Here is a 13,741-nt window from a genome sequence, read left to right on the forward strand (position 1 = left end):
CCTGAGCACAGTGCCCGGTGCCCATCTTCGTCCGTCTCTCTGCCTGTGTCTGCTACTGCTGGGACTCGGGCCCTCGCCCCGCCACCATCTGCACCCGCCACCCCGGAGAAGACTCCCCCTGGGCCCCGACGGGGGGGCTGCAGACGGATGAAGGAAGCTTACGGATTTAAAATAGCAAAGCGTCCTGTGGGTGTGCCCGTGTGTGTATGGGCCTGAGCACACACAAACACGCACGCCTGTCCTTCATTTGAGTCCTATGGAAGAGAACAACGAAGCTTAAGAAAGAGAAACGTGTATGAAAGATGCCCCATGTCCTGCTCCCCACAAACATGGAGAAGAGGTGAAGGGAGGACGCTCCGTCCACACCGAAACCAACACGCCCTGCCTGCCCCATGTGTGAGGACACAGTCAAGGTGTTAGCCTGTGGCCAGCATGCAGAAACCAGCTGTCTGCCCATGGACGTTCTCATCGGCAGGGTGACAGCAAGGAGGACCCCAAGGGCAGAAAAACATCTGAAGAAGTACATTAGAAAGCAGTTTATTTTTTCCAACAGAATTTTATTGAGTTCTAATCCCAGGGAGTTAAAAAGTCATTTTGGATCTGGGGCAGCAGTGGGAACGAAGGGTGAGTTGGGGGAGGGATGGCAGGAATCTGGCATTGATTCCAAGGTCAAGTCTGGCTGTCGACTGACAAGGAGAAAAGAAGGAAGTCAGTGGCCTGGACAGAGGCAGCCAAGTCTGCAGGCTTCTGGAAGGGGCCGGTACAGGAGAGCAAGCCGAGCCCCATGTCCAAAAAGTAATAGCTGCCACATGTTAAGTTTCTTCTCTGTGCCTGACACTTTGGGTGTATCATTTCTAGACCTTACAACACCCAAAATATAGGATTATTATTCTTGTCTTGTAAATGAGAAAACAAAAGCCTGGAAAGGTTGAAGAGACATAAGCCACTCAGTAAGCATGCAGTCAGGATGCCAGCCCAGGTGGGTCTGACTCCAAAGTCCGCGACCCCAGCTGTCAGACGCCCAGGTCTAACGGGGCACCAGATACGGGGGGGAGTAGGTACATCTCCGTGGCAGAACTGTGGCCAGGGCTGGTGGGCCAGGCAGGGGACCTGTGTGTCCTCGCTGGGCTCTGTTCTCTCCAGCTGGGCAGTGTCAGGGAAAGGACCCGGAACCCAGGCCTCCTGGAGCCAGTGCTGGCCCCCGGTCCCTGGCAGCCCCTCGCTGCAGCAGACAGAGGACCTGAGCGCTCCTGAACCAAAAGAATGCACTGAATGAAAGTCACATGCTCTCCAGTTCCTTGCAAGTAGACTTGATTCATTTTGAGTTCCATCGTGCTTGGGTCATTACTGAATTCCATATACGTATTGTTGGGACACTAACAAGTTTAGGGATCAAACGGTGGCATTTAGAGCCATTTTCTCTGTCCTTGGGAAGGCTCCCCTGGGCTTAAGCACCTGTGCACGTGTGACATGCTGGCCTAAGATATTCATATCACAGAAGTGAAATAACGAATAGAAACATAAGGAAGTGGAGTGGCAGGGACACCCGGTTCTTAAGCAAATGAAGTGATCTGTCAAATGTTAAGAGGGGCTAGAGTACAGTGAGAGGTGGTCAGTTTCCAGCAGATGGGACTGGGGCCCCCAGGGGCAGGAGCCCACGGCCGCCCACATCTGGTCTGGGTCACCGCATTGCTGGGTTTGGCGGGAGGGGACCCACCCAGACATACACACTCACGCGCTCATCTCTCTCTTTCCCTGGAAACAAATGCAGGAAGTTCTCTGGCTGCTTCCCTTCCCCACCCTTTGCTCCTCTCAGACCACACAGTGGACTCCTCCTGCAGCCCTGCCTCCGTCCCCTCCCCTGTGTCCCCTTGTGGGGTCCCAGGAGACGCCCAAGGAGTACATGCCAGTGGGGCGCCCAGTCTGCCATGCATCACCTGTGCCCACCTCTGGCATTTTCACACCACCTCCAGAGGCTTGGAAGGAACCGGGGCAAACTAGGCCTTTCACTCTCCGTCCACACCATATACCCACCATCATCCCATGAGGGGAAAAAAAAAAGTAAAACAAAAACAAAAAAAAATCTTTTGTACAGAGATATATTTTTATTATACAAAGTTTGTACAGTACAAAAAAAAAGAAAAAAAGGTGTAAATTTTTTTTTCATTATTGTAGGTAAACGGTAGTCGAAGCCTTTTTTGTAAATGTAATAAAATGTATAAATATGGTTTTCAGAAAACATCAAGTACTGTAAATATGTAATCTACACACCTTCTTGGCTTGTCTGCAGTATATACATTTAATTTATCTGTCTCTGTATATGAGGCTTCCCCTGGGGTCCTGCATTATGGTACTTTCCTGAATTTGAAAGCAATTTTAAATTTTTTGAATTCAAATAAAATATAAATTTTTGCATTGGTTTCTTACATTTTAATGGCCTTTTTCATGGCTAAGGGCAAATGTTTCTTGGGGAAGGGGAGGAGATACATATTTGGGGCCAGAAGCCAAGAGTGGAAATGTGGAAATCTACCATAGACAAAAATTAACACAAAATGGAGTACGTACCTCACGTTGACTGAGCCACCCAGGCGCCCCTCAAAACTTAATTTTAAAACAGTCAAAGGGGGCGCCTGGGTGGCTCAGTTGGTTAAGGCAACTGCCTTCGGCTCAGGTCATGATCCCGGAGTCCCAGAATCAAGTCCCACATCAGGCTCCCAACTCCATGGGGAGTCTGCTTCTCCCTCTGACCTTCTCCCCTCTCAAGCTCTCTGTCACTCTCTCTCTCTCAAATAAATAAATAAAATCTTTTTTTTTAAGATTCTATTTATTTATTTGACAGACAAAGATCACTAGTAGGCAGAGAGGCAGGCAGAGAGAGAGGAGGAAGCAGGCTCCCCAGCAGAGAGCCCGATGCGAGGCTCGATCCCAAGACCCTGGGATCATGACCTGAGCCAGAGGCAGAGGCTTTAACCCACTGAACCACCCAGGCGCCCCAAATAAATAAAATCTTAAAAAAAAAAAATAAAACAGTCAAAGGACTTGAACAAACATTTCTCTAAAGAAGACATATGGGTCGGGTCGCCAACAAGCACATGAAAAGTTGCAAAACGTCACTCATCCAATCAAGCATACAATCAAAACCACAGTGAGATGCCACCTCACAACCATTAGCATAGGTTCGGTGAAAAACCCAGAAAATACCAAGTGTTGGTGAGAATGCAGAGAAACTGGAATGCCTGTGTACGTGAAATAGTACAGCCGCTGTGGGAGACAGCGTGGAGGTTCCTGGAGAAATGGGCTGCTGTATGGTCCAGCCATTCCTCCTCTTCTGAGTGTATATGCAAAAGCATGGAGAGCAGGGTCACAAAGAGATATATGTACACGCGTGTTCACAGCAGCATATGGTGACGGCCTGGGGGTGGAAACAGCCCAAATGTCAACTGACAGGTGAGCGGGTGCACAAGGTGTGCTGTACATGTGCAGTGGAGTAGTAGCCTTAAGAGGAAATCTTGACACATACTGCCACATAGAGGAACCTTGAGAACATTATGTTAAGTGAAACGAACCCATTACAGGACAAATACAGTATGATTCCACTTATATAAGATGTCATATTCATAGAGGGAACAAAATCACTATTTTAAAGAGAGAACTGTAGCTGCTTGTTCACTGCAGCAGTGTTTACAACAGCCAAGACATGGAAGCAATCTAAGTGTCCATCGAAGGATGACTGGATAAAGACACACACACACACACACACACACACACACACACACACACACACGGGGTAATAGTATTGAGCCACAAAAAAAGAAAGAGGGAGAGAAGGAAATCCTGCCATTTGCAACAACATGGATGGGCCTTGAGGACATTATATGATGTCAAATAAGTCACGCAGAGAAAGACAAGTACTGTGTGTTCTCATTTACATGTGAAATCCTACAAAACAGAACTCACAGGTACACAGAATAGATTGGTGGTTGCCAGAGGCAAGGGTGATGAGCAGGAGAAATGGGTAAAGGTGGGCAAAGGATGTGAACTTCAAGTTGTAAGAGAAATAAGTTCTAGAGATTTAATGCACAGCATGGTGTCTATACAATACCATATTATATATATATTTTTTTTAAAAAGTTGCTAAGAGAGTAGATCTTAAAAGTTCTCATCATGGGCGCCTGGGTGGCTCAGACGGTGAAAGGCTCTGCCTTCAGCTCAGGTCATGATCCCAGAGCTCTGGGATCGAGCCCCACATTGGGCTCTCTGCTCAGCGGGGAGCCTGCTTCCTCTTCTCTCTCTCTCTGGCTGCCTCTCCACCTACTTGAGATCTCTGTCTGTCAAATAAATAAATAAAATCTTTAAAAAAAAAAAAGTTCTCATCATAAGAAAAAAAAGTGTAATTATGTGAGGTAATAGATGTTAACTAAACCTATGTGGTGATCATGTCACAATATATACATTTATCAAATCATGTTCTATGCTTTAAATTAATACAATGTTATATATTAATTATATCAATAAAACTAGGAGGAAAACAGAAAATAAGTAGTAAAATATTTAGCTAATGAAAATACTACCACCCCCCCCCCAAAAATAAGCAAAAGAGAGGAAAATTTTTTAAAAAAGCATTCCAACACTGAGGCACCTGGCTGGCTTAGTCAGAAGAGCATGTGACTCTTCAGCTTGGGGTGGTGAGTTTAAGCTCCACAATGTGTGTAGAGATGACATAAACAAACAAACAAGCTTGAGTATTTAGCCTCAAATCAAAAAAATAAATTAAGGGGCGCCTGGGTGGCTCAGTGGGTTAAGCCTCTGCCTTCGGCTCAGGTCATGATCTCAGGGTCCTGGGATCGAGCCCCACATTGTGCTCTCTGCTCAGTGGGGAGCGGGCTTCCCCCTCTCTCTCTGCCTGCCTCTCTGCCTGCTTGTGATCTCTGTCAAATAAATAAATAAAATTAAAATTTAATTTAATTAATTAATTTTTTAAAAATTCAAACATTAACTAAATACAATTAAAGAAGTAATTGTAAATATTAGAGTACAACACACATCGGGGTTCCAAAACATGGAATGCATATCGACATCCAAAAGGAAGATGTGAAATGAGAGCTTTCAAAAAAAAGGACAGACAAATCTTAGAAATTAAGACCAAACTGCAAAGTATCCAGGGGACAACAGATTCAGGAAAAAATTATATTGCAAGGGCATATAGGAAGAAAACAAAAACATTTAAGGAAACAAAAATCAAATAAAGGAGTAAAAAGGATAAGAAAGTGAGACACAGAACAGGCAAAGATAAACCGATTTATGGGCAGTAAATTCCCTGAAGAAGGAAACCTAAATGAATGGCATCGAATTAATATTTAAAGTTACACTTTCAGAAAAATTTCTAGAACTAAAAGAAATTCTGTGTTCCTGGGAAAATTATCTTGGAATGGCCAAATCCAGGACATAACCCCATAAGACTAAATTTTAAAGAAAAAGAAAACATTCTCTGGGCCTCCAAGTTAAAAATCAAGTCCATTGCAAGAAAAGAAATCATCAGATTTCCTAATAGCAACACACAAAGCCAAACAAGAGTGATGCGATATTTTCAACAAACTGAAGGGAAAATATAAGCCAACCGTTAACATATGCAGAAATTGTTAAGCATCGAGACTATGAAACACAGGATTAAATATTGAAGAACTCAGGAATATTCTACTCGGGAGCCACTCCCGAAATATCTACTACTGATGAAATGACAGGTTCCATCCAACCCATTGGGAATTTCAGCAAAAAGACTGGTATTGAGAACAGATTATATTGAAATCGAAGATGAAGAGGAAGACAAAGATGGAAGAATAGTATGTGAGTGTCCTGTGTCTGACGAAGAGAAAATAAGTTTTTTAATGAGAAGAGAAAGGAGAGGAAAGGGGGAAGTAAAATGAACCCATTGCTGGCCACAGAGAGAATTGGTGGGAGTCCAAAGATCACCTAAAGAAGGATTTCTCAAACTCGGCACCATTGACATTGGGGGCTGGATACTTTTTGCTGTAGCAGTTGTCCGTGCTGTGTGTTATAGAACGTTTAGAAACATCCCTGACTTCTCCCCACTAGATGCCAGTGGCACTCCTACTCCAGCAGAGAAAACCAAAAATGTTTTTGGATATTGCCACGTGTCTTCTGGGAAGAAAAATGATACACACACACACAACACACACACACACACGCACGCACACACACACACGCACACACACACACACCCCTTCCCTCCCTTCCATTGAGAACCACTAATATAAAGCTAATAAAATAATAAGAACCTCAGTAGTGAAAAAGAGGACTAAGGGCATTCCATAAATGTATCAGTCTAAAGGAAATTATTAGAATAAAAATACAAATTTTGCTACATATTAATACACATTTTAAAAGGCCCCCAAATGTCACATTGTGAAAGAACCAGTAAATATGATAAATACACAAAGTAAATACAACATGATATACTCTATGACAGATCTGAAAACAAACACAGCCATTGTATCACTAAATGTAATTAGGTTTAATGCACTTGTTAAATGGCTTCAGATTCGTTCACAAGTAAAACTCAACTCTGTGCTATAAGAAGAGGCATATCTGAAATAAAGTAAATCAAAACAGCTAAAACCAAAGGAACGAGCATGTCTTCCGCATAGTTTGAGACAATTACACATTCTGTAAACTGGACCTATAATAGAGCCGGGGAGGGGAATGAGCTCTCATGGCCACACGGGGGTCCCGGAGTACATGGATGCATGGCTTAGAGCTAAAGTAAACAAATGTAGTTGCTAGTTCTTACTGTTAGTGTTTCAAAGGGGGAGCATGTGGGACAACAAAGGAATGAACAAAGGAGCAGCAGACATATGCAAATAAGAACCCATGAGAGCTCCACCTCGGCATCAGACAAGTCAGAATTCAGGCCCATAGAAGCTCATTTTACAAAGCTAAAGGACACGACTCATGATGAAGATGTAGCCTATGTTAACTACTCACCCGATAAGAAGCAGCCACTTTCACAGAGCAGAAAAGAAGAGATGCAAAGAGAAGTAGAAACACACCAATAACAGGAGCTGGAAGTCACTCCCCTGACGCCACCGTAAATCGAGGTAACGAAAGAAAAAAAAGGAAGGTTGCAAAAGACCCAAACAAAATAATCATAGGGAAGTTTTTATGAATTTTATGAAAAAAGAACTGCAAGAAAATGAACTATTTTCAAAAATCGTGGTGGTAATAGCACTGAGCATTGTATAAAAATCACAAAAGAACACCAGAAAAGTCTATAATTCCAGCAGCCTGAGACTACCATGGTAACATTTTACTATGGATCTTTTCAGAATGTTCTTGTGCCTACACCCACTTTTGTAACATTGTTGCTAACGGTTCATCGTGGGCATTTTTACCCGCAGTTACGTGTGTGTACTTTCGTCACCATCTTAAATGGCTGCTTAGTTTTCTGTTGCCTGCTGGTATATAATTTGTACCCTAATCACCTCTATTGGACACTTTGATTATAAAATGTTTTGTCATCCAATTGCTACCAGGAACAACCTCATAGGACGATTACTGGACAGTGTTTAGGACCTAACTGACCATGAATTTATTGTGGCACCAACCTTTCTTGTTGATAATGCTTTTATTTTCTTAGAGCAAAAGTTAAAAGCATGAATGCAGGTAATAGAGAGGTTGCGTTGTTGGCTTCTTCAGTGATTGATGTCATGCCAGGCAGATGTCACAGAAGACAGCAGTAAGAGTGCCAAGCTATAGGTAAGAGTGGTTGAAATTATGAATATGGCGCCTAAACTGGGTAGGAAGGGATATGAAGACGGGAAGGAGGTGGTAGAGAGGAGAGGGGAGCCTGGACACTAAAGATCTTGGGTGCATTCCTCTCCACCTCAGGAAGAGGGAACCCAGCTCAAACTGGGTTTGCCGAAGGCATTGGCTCATGTGACCAAGTCCAGCAGCTGAGTAGGCCACGACTTAACTAGTATCTCCAGCTCCATTTCTCTGGGATTCCCTCAGCTCTGGGCTTGTGGCTCCAGGCAGGCCTTCTTGAGGCAGTAAAGTTCAGAAACTAGTTTTCTAGTCCCGCCCCTCCACCTTCTATTTCACTGGCACAAACTGGGTCACCCGTCTGTGATCATCCGATCCCTGTTACCACGGCAATGTCATCACTGCGTCACTGCTTGTGTTCTTAGACGGAGAACGGGGCAGGGAGAGTGGAATTACCCTCGCACCAAGCAAGCCCCGTCTGCAGCCGGAAGCAGGGGAAACCCTGAGGCATGTGGCTTCCTCGAAGGAAGAGCTACCTGGACAAAGACTGCCGTTCTCCGTTCTCCTACGAGGGGGGGGAAGCAACCAGCAGCATCCACCAGAGACACTAAGAAACAAACATGTAATAAAAGACGGGGTAAGTGTTCTGAGGGAGAGTGGGCTGGGAGTTTGCGGTTTTTAAATTGAGACCCGAGAGAGGACTTCCACGGAAGATGATGGGGTAGGAGGCTCCTGGACTCATCTCATCCCATGGGCACGACGAGAAAACACATCAGTGTAAACAACCCAGAAAATGATGCCAAGACAGGCAGAGCAGACTCTCTACGGCTGAATGCAGAGACCAGGCCGCGTGGAAGAGGGTGGGAAGGGAGGAGGGGCAGTCAGGAGCCAAACAGACCCCGGGGCCTGTCCAGGGGACGTAGGGACCTGCAGGCATGGAGAGGGAAAAGGACCAGGCAGTCCCACTGTGGAGAACACACAGGGAAGATGAATCCCCGTAATACTTCACTTTGAAAACCAGGGGGGCCAAATTTCACAAGTTCTTATAATCAGCAGGACTTAACACCCGAACTTTAAAACTCTCTGGCAAAGCCAGGAGGGTGAGGGAAAACGGAGTCCCTCCCCTTAAAGATACTGCACACAAACAGCCCACAGAGATACAGCAGAGAAGCCGCGGTTTGAAAAACTCCTGGGACATAGGAGAGAGAGATTTGTTTACTAATCACAGAGTGTGTCTCAGAGGGACAGGGATCCTGACTCCTCCCAGAACAAAAGATCTGTTGCATGCCATTTCTCTCCCTTGCACCACAACGTAATCACCGAACCACCTGTGGGAACCAGCACTACACCAGTTCTCACTACCTACCTTGCTAACAGCACACCCCACCACCATGTCCTCCCACAGCCATGCCCCCTCCCGCCAGGCCTCTCCTTCAGATCCTCTCACACAGCAGATGCTTGCAAACCTTTGTCCGACTTGAGCAACTTGCATGGATGATGCCATCTTGACTGCAATGGAAAAGGAAGAGGTTAGAGGCTACAGCAAGCTCAGAGGGAATGAGTGTGGACCTGCTGAGTCGCAGAGGAGATGCCAAGTAACTAGTTGTGCAGATCTGAGCTCAGAAGAGAGATTAGTTGCATTCATGATATCAGAGGTGGCAGGTTCAAGGACAAACATGGCTGAGCTAGAGCAGTCAAAGATCGCATGGCCATCTTGTGGTCGTCCGAGCCCCCTCGGGAGACGACAGGACTGCCGCCAGCCAGGGGTGGAGGTCCCCGGTGATTGCAGGGGCACACCCAGGAGGTCGGGGCTGTTGCAGGCAGGGAGGGGCTGTGGGATGCTATGGGTGAATGGCTCAGGCACAACAGGAACAGGCCTTCGAAGGACCTGCTGGTGGAGCATGGCCAAGAGTGCAAGCCCTGGAGCCAGACTGTGGTGCTGGGATCCGGGCTTTCCTATGGAACTAGCGACGTGGCCTGGGATGAGTCATGAACCTGAGCCCAGGCTGCAACTGACCTTTGTACCTGACCTCTGGGCTCTGCGAATAGCAAGAGCACAGCAGTAAGATGTCTGTACCCTCTGTCCTGTCTTCCAAGAAGACAAGCCCTGTGGATCTGGTCACTGTTGGAGCAACTGCCAGAAAGAAGTCACATGAAAGCATGTCCACAAGACCTAGAACTTCTCTTCCCGAGAGACGATGACTAATTCTCCCCTAGATCTCATCTTTGTCCCAAGATACGCAGAATATCAGGGCGTCCCAGCTGCTACTACGACCTAACACTCGAGATTCTCACTCCTACAGGAAGAAACAGTCTCCAGTGGATTCCGACCAAAGCCATGGAAAAACCTGAAGTATCACTCTCTCCCTCCCCCCTACCAGTTTACAACCAGCATTCAAGGACAGCAGAATTGAAAAGAAGAAAAGTTGCCTATGTCTCACTCAATAAAAATAGAGTGAAAGTTGATTAGGAAACTTCAGTCTTGAGCCACCAGAGTCTCCTGGACGTTACCAGAAGAGGTGGGTGGAGGAAGGAGGAGAAAGAATCCCCCATAAAGACCCCCCAGCTCTCCCTTCCTTGCATTCAAAGTGTGTCAGCTCTGTTCCTGAACCAGGAGGCAACTCAGAGGGGCCAGGTAAAATTCAGCCCTCTGGGAAACGTTCCTTTCTTTTCATCCATACTCGGGCGCCTGGGTGGCTCAGTTGGTCGGTCGAGACTGCCTTTGGCTCAGGTCATGATCCTGGAGTCCCAGGATCGAGTCCTGCATCGGGCTCCCAGCTCCATGGGGAGTCTGCTTCTCCCTCTGACCTTCTTCCCTCACATGCTCTCTCTCACACTCTCTCAAATAAATAAATAAAATCTTAAAAAAAAAGTCTTTTCATCCATACTCATCCTTGTGTTATTTGGGCCCCAGGTGCCTCAGATTTCCCAGCACAGAGATTCCAGGGGAAAATGAAAGCAGGTGTATAGAGGAGGCCCGCAGACCAAGGAGCCACCTGTTATGGACAAAAGTCAATGACTCCTGAGTTTGTACATCCCCCAGTGTGTGAAGAACCTTGAAGAAGAGTGAAAGAAAGATGTCAGCCCAGCACAAGGGCCGTGAGATCATGCAGCCTCATTGTGGATCCCCTGATTCCCCCTCGCCCTGTCCTCCACGCTTTGAGGGTCACGAGAGAGATGCCAGGAGAGCCCAAAACAAGTTTGCTTTTTCTTTCAGTTTAATCAGCATAATTTATTAATTTATCAGGCCACTTCATTCCAAAATAGGATTTAACTAGCCAAAACATGAAATAATCACCAAAAAAGGAAAATATGAAAATGAAACAAAATGAAAATAATAAAGGATAAGGAAGTGAAAACAAAGCCAGACAAAGTGAAGTCAGGCACTGATGAGTAAACTGTGAACCAAAATGGCCTGCTCAGTTTTTAGAATTGGATCTTGAACCTCTGAGCCTCCTGGTGGCCAAACTTCATTCCATTTTTATTTCTGAGTCGCTCAGATTGATCCCAAGCGCCTGGTTTTCATGTTAGTTGCTCAAAGGAGTCCCTGGAGAGAGCAGGCCCAGGGTGTGCCAGAAGGGCTTAGCCTAACCCACCTCCTCCATCTACTTCCGGGCCACTTCAGGAATAGGGTTGCGTCGGGGGCCACATGTATGGTCAGGAATGAGCCTTTCCTTACAAGATACTGTCTAGAGGGGGTAGGCCTTTTCCTGCCCTGCCCGCCAGCCTTCCCAATGAAGTGTGCCGGGAGGGTTTCAGAGCAGCAGGTCACCACCACCACCACCACCACCGCACCCGCACCCGTCCCTACCCCGCCCCCGCCCTTGGCCCTCACGCTCATTTCCACTCCTCTAAATATACAGAAGCTCCTCTGTGCCCTGTGAATTCCCCAAAGTACTGAAGCCAAGCCATGTTCTAATGGAGGAAGAAGAGGCGTCCTTTCCCCTTTGTGTCCCAATTGTCACCTGGCACCACAGTGGGGCTCTCTGAGCCCCGGTGACTCTCCAGAGATTCTAGGGACAATGGCTCCGTTAGCCGCTGCCCGTGGCTCCCCTCCTGCTTAGGCTCACGTGATCTCGAACCAGCCTTGCAGGTCCATGTGTTTTCTCACTGTTCCTTTGTGGAGACCTCACCCTCTAGAGGGCACAATTATGGGGCATTTTCCAACAATGAAAATGTGAAAAACAAATATGACCTCAGGAAGTGTTATGTGATGGCGGATGGCAACCAGGATCAGAATCATCCGCACAACCCAAGAGAATCCCGCACCAAACTGGGATTAGAAAATCCTTATTCAAAAAAAATAAATAAATAAATAAAATCCTTATTCAGCCTGTTAAGTGTGTTTGGGCAAAGTTGTTAACTGGATCCCGCCCTTGACCGTTCTGACGGTCCTGACTTTACTAGGTGACTCTTAGACCAAAGCAGCTCTCGGCCTTGAGATGTGGGAGGACAGACCCACACTGAGAACAGGGGCCTCCTTAGGGCTCTGTCTCTTCCTCCAGGCAGCCCAGGGAAGGCTCACCGAGCACAGGCTACGCCTGGGGTTCCTTCCAGGACCAGGGGAAAGGCGCTCCAGGGCAACGAGGTCCCCAGCGTGGCCCCGGAACAGATGAGGCAGGGAGAGGCCAGGATTCCCCGAGGTCCCGACTGCTACGTTTCTCAGCATGTGAGGACCCAAGTTGCCTTCTGCTCCTCCTGGCTAGAGGCTATGGGGGACAATGAGGCTGAGGCAGCTGGGACCGGGAGATCACTGCCAGAGTCAAGGCTAAAGAGAGCAGGTACCTAAAGGCACCCTCAGCCCCATTCCCTGCCCTCACCCTCGGGTCTGCTGCCTCCCGAAGATTCCGTGGAGGGGGAAGCCTCTCAGTGTCTTTCTGTCACCTCAGAAGAGCCTCGGCAGAGCTCAAGTAAGAAGGCGCAGCTCACATGCCACGGTCGCAATCGCTGCCTCGCTTTCCCTTCACCAGGGTCTGTCCCACAGGGGCACAGCCTGAGGCCCAGGCTGCAAAGTGAATCTGCTTCTCAAGGGCAGACTCGCATTAACAAAGCTCAGGGTGTCCATTTACTGGAGCAGCAAAGACCTGCTGGAGGATGTCTGGGTGGCCCAGCAAAGCCGGGGGGGGGGGGAGCAGGACTCAGACACAGGAGCCACCTGAACAAGAACTTCCTCCAAAATGTCAGTTACGCAGGGAGGAGGGCCCACGCCACCTGTGCTCTCAGGCTGAGCCTGCTGGTCCGCCAAAGGACCCGGGGGGGGGGGGGGAATGAACATCCAAGCATTCACTCGAAGCGTGAGACACTAGCCCAGCCCCAAGAACAGGGGCGCTGGTGACACTGGAGGGAGAGAATTCGGGCCTCAGCAACAATGGAAAGCGTCCAAAAGACGACAGGAGTGCGCGGGGTGGGGGTAGGAGTGGAGAGCGGTCTAGGGCTCCCTGGAAGAGCGTCTTGTTCTCCCTTTGGTGAATCCCAAGTTCTGTCCTAGGCCCGGTATTTCCAGGACTTGAACATACTCTCTTATCTGTGGTTTAACTCCCACACATGCAGGTGCCTCCCTGGTCCTGAGCTGTCCCCGAGCTTCAGGCCACACATCCAAATGCCTGCTGCAGTGCCCCTCGGGTGTCCCTCAGGCACCTGAAGTTCAAATGTCCCGAACTAACTTTGTCGTCTTCTGCCCTCCTGCATCTCCTCCTTGTGTTCCCTGTTCTGGTGACATGCCCCACCCATCACCCAAGGCATCTAGCTTTCCTCTGCTGTCCCCAACGCTGCCTCTGAAACCGCTCAGATCCATCCGCTCCCCTTCCGGGTACCCACTGCTCCAGTTCAGATGCTCATTTTTAACTGGAATATTGCAGTAGCGTCCCTACCGCAGCACAGCCGAGCTCCACTCAGACCACGCACGCCCATGTCACCCGTGGCCTGATGTCCGAGCTCCACTCAAAACACGTGCATCCGTGTC

This window comes from Martes martes (assembly GCF_963455335.1).
Source record: "Martes martes genome assembly, chromosome: 4".
NCBI lineage: Eukaryota > Metazoa > Chordata > Mammalia > Carnivora > Mustelidae > Martes > Martes martes.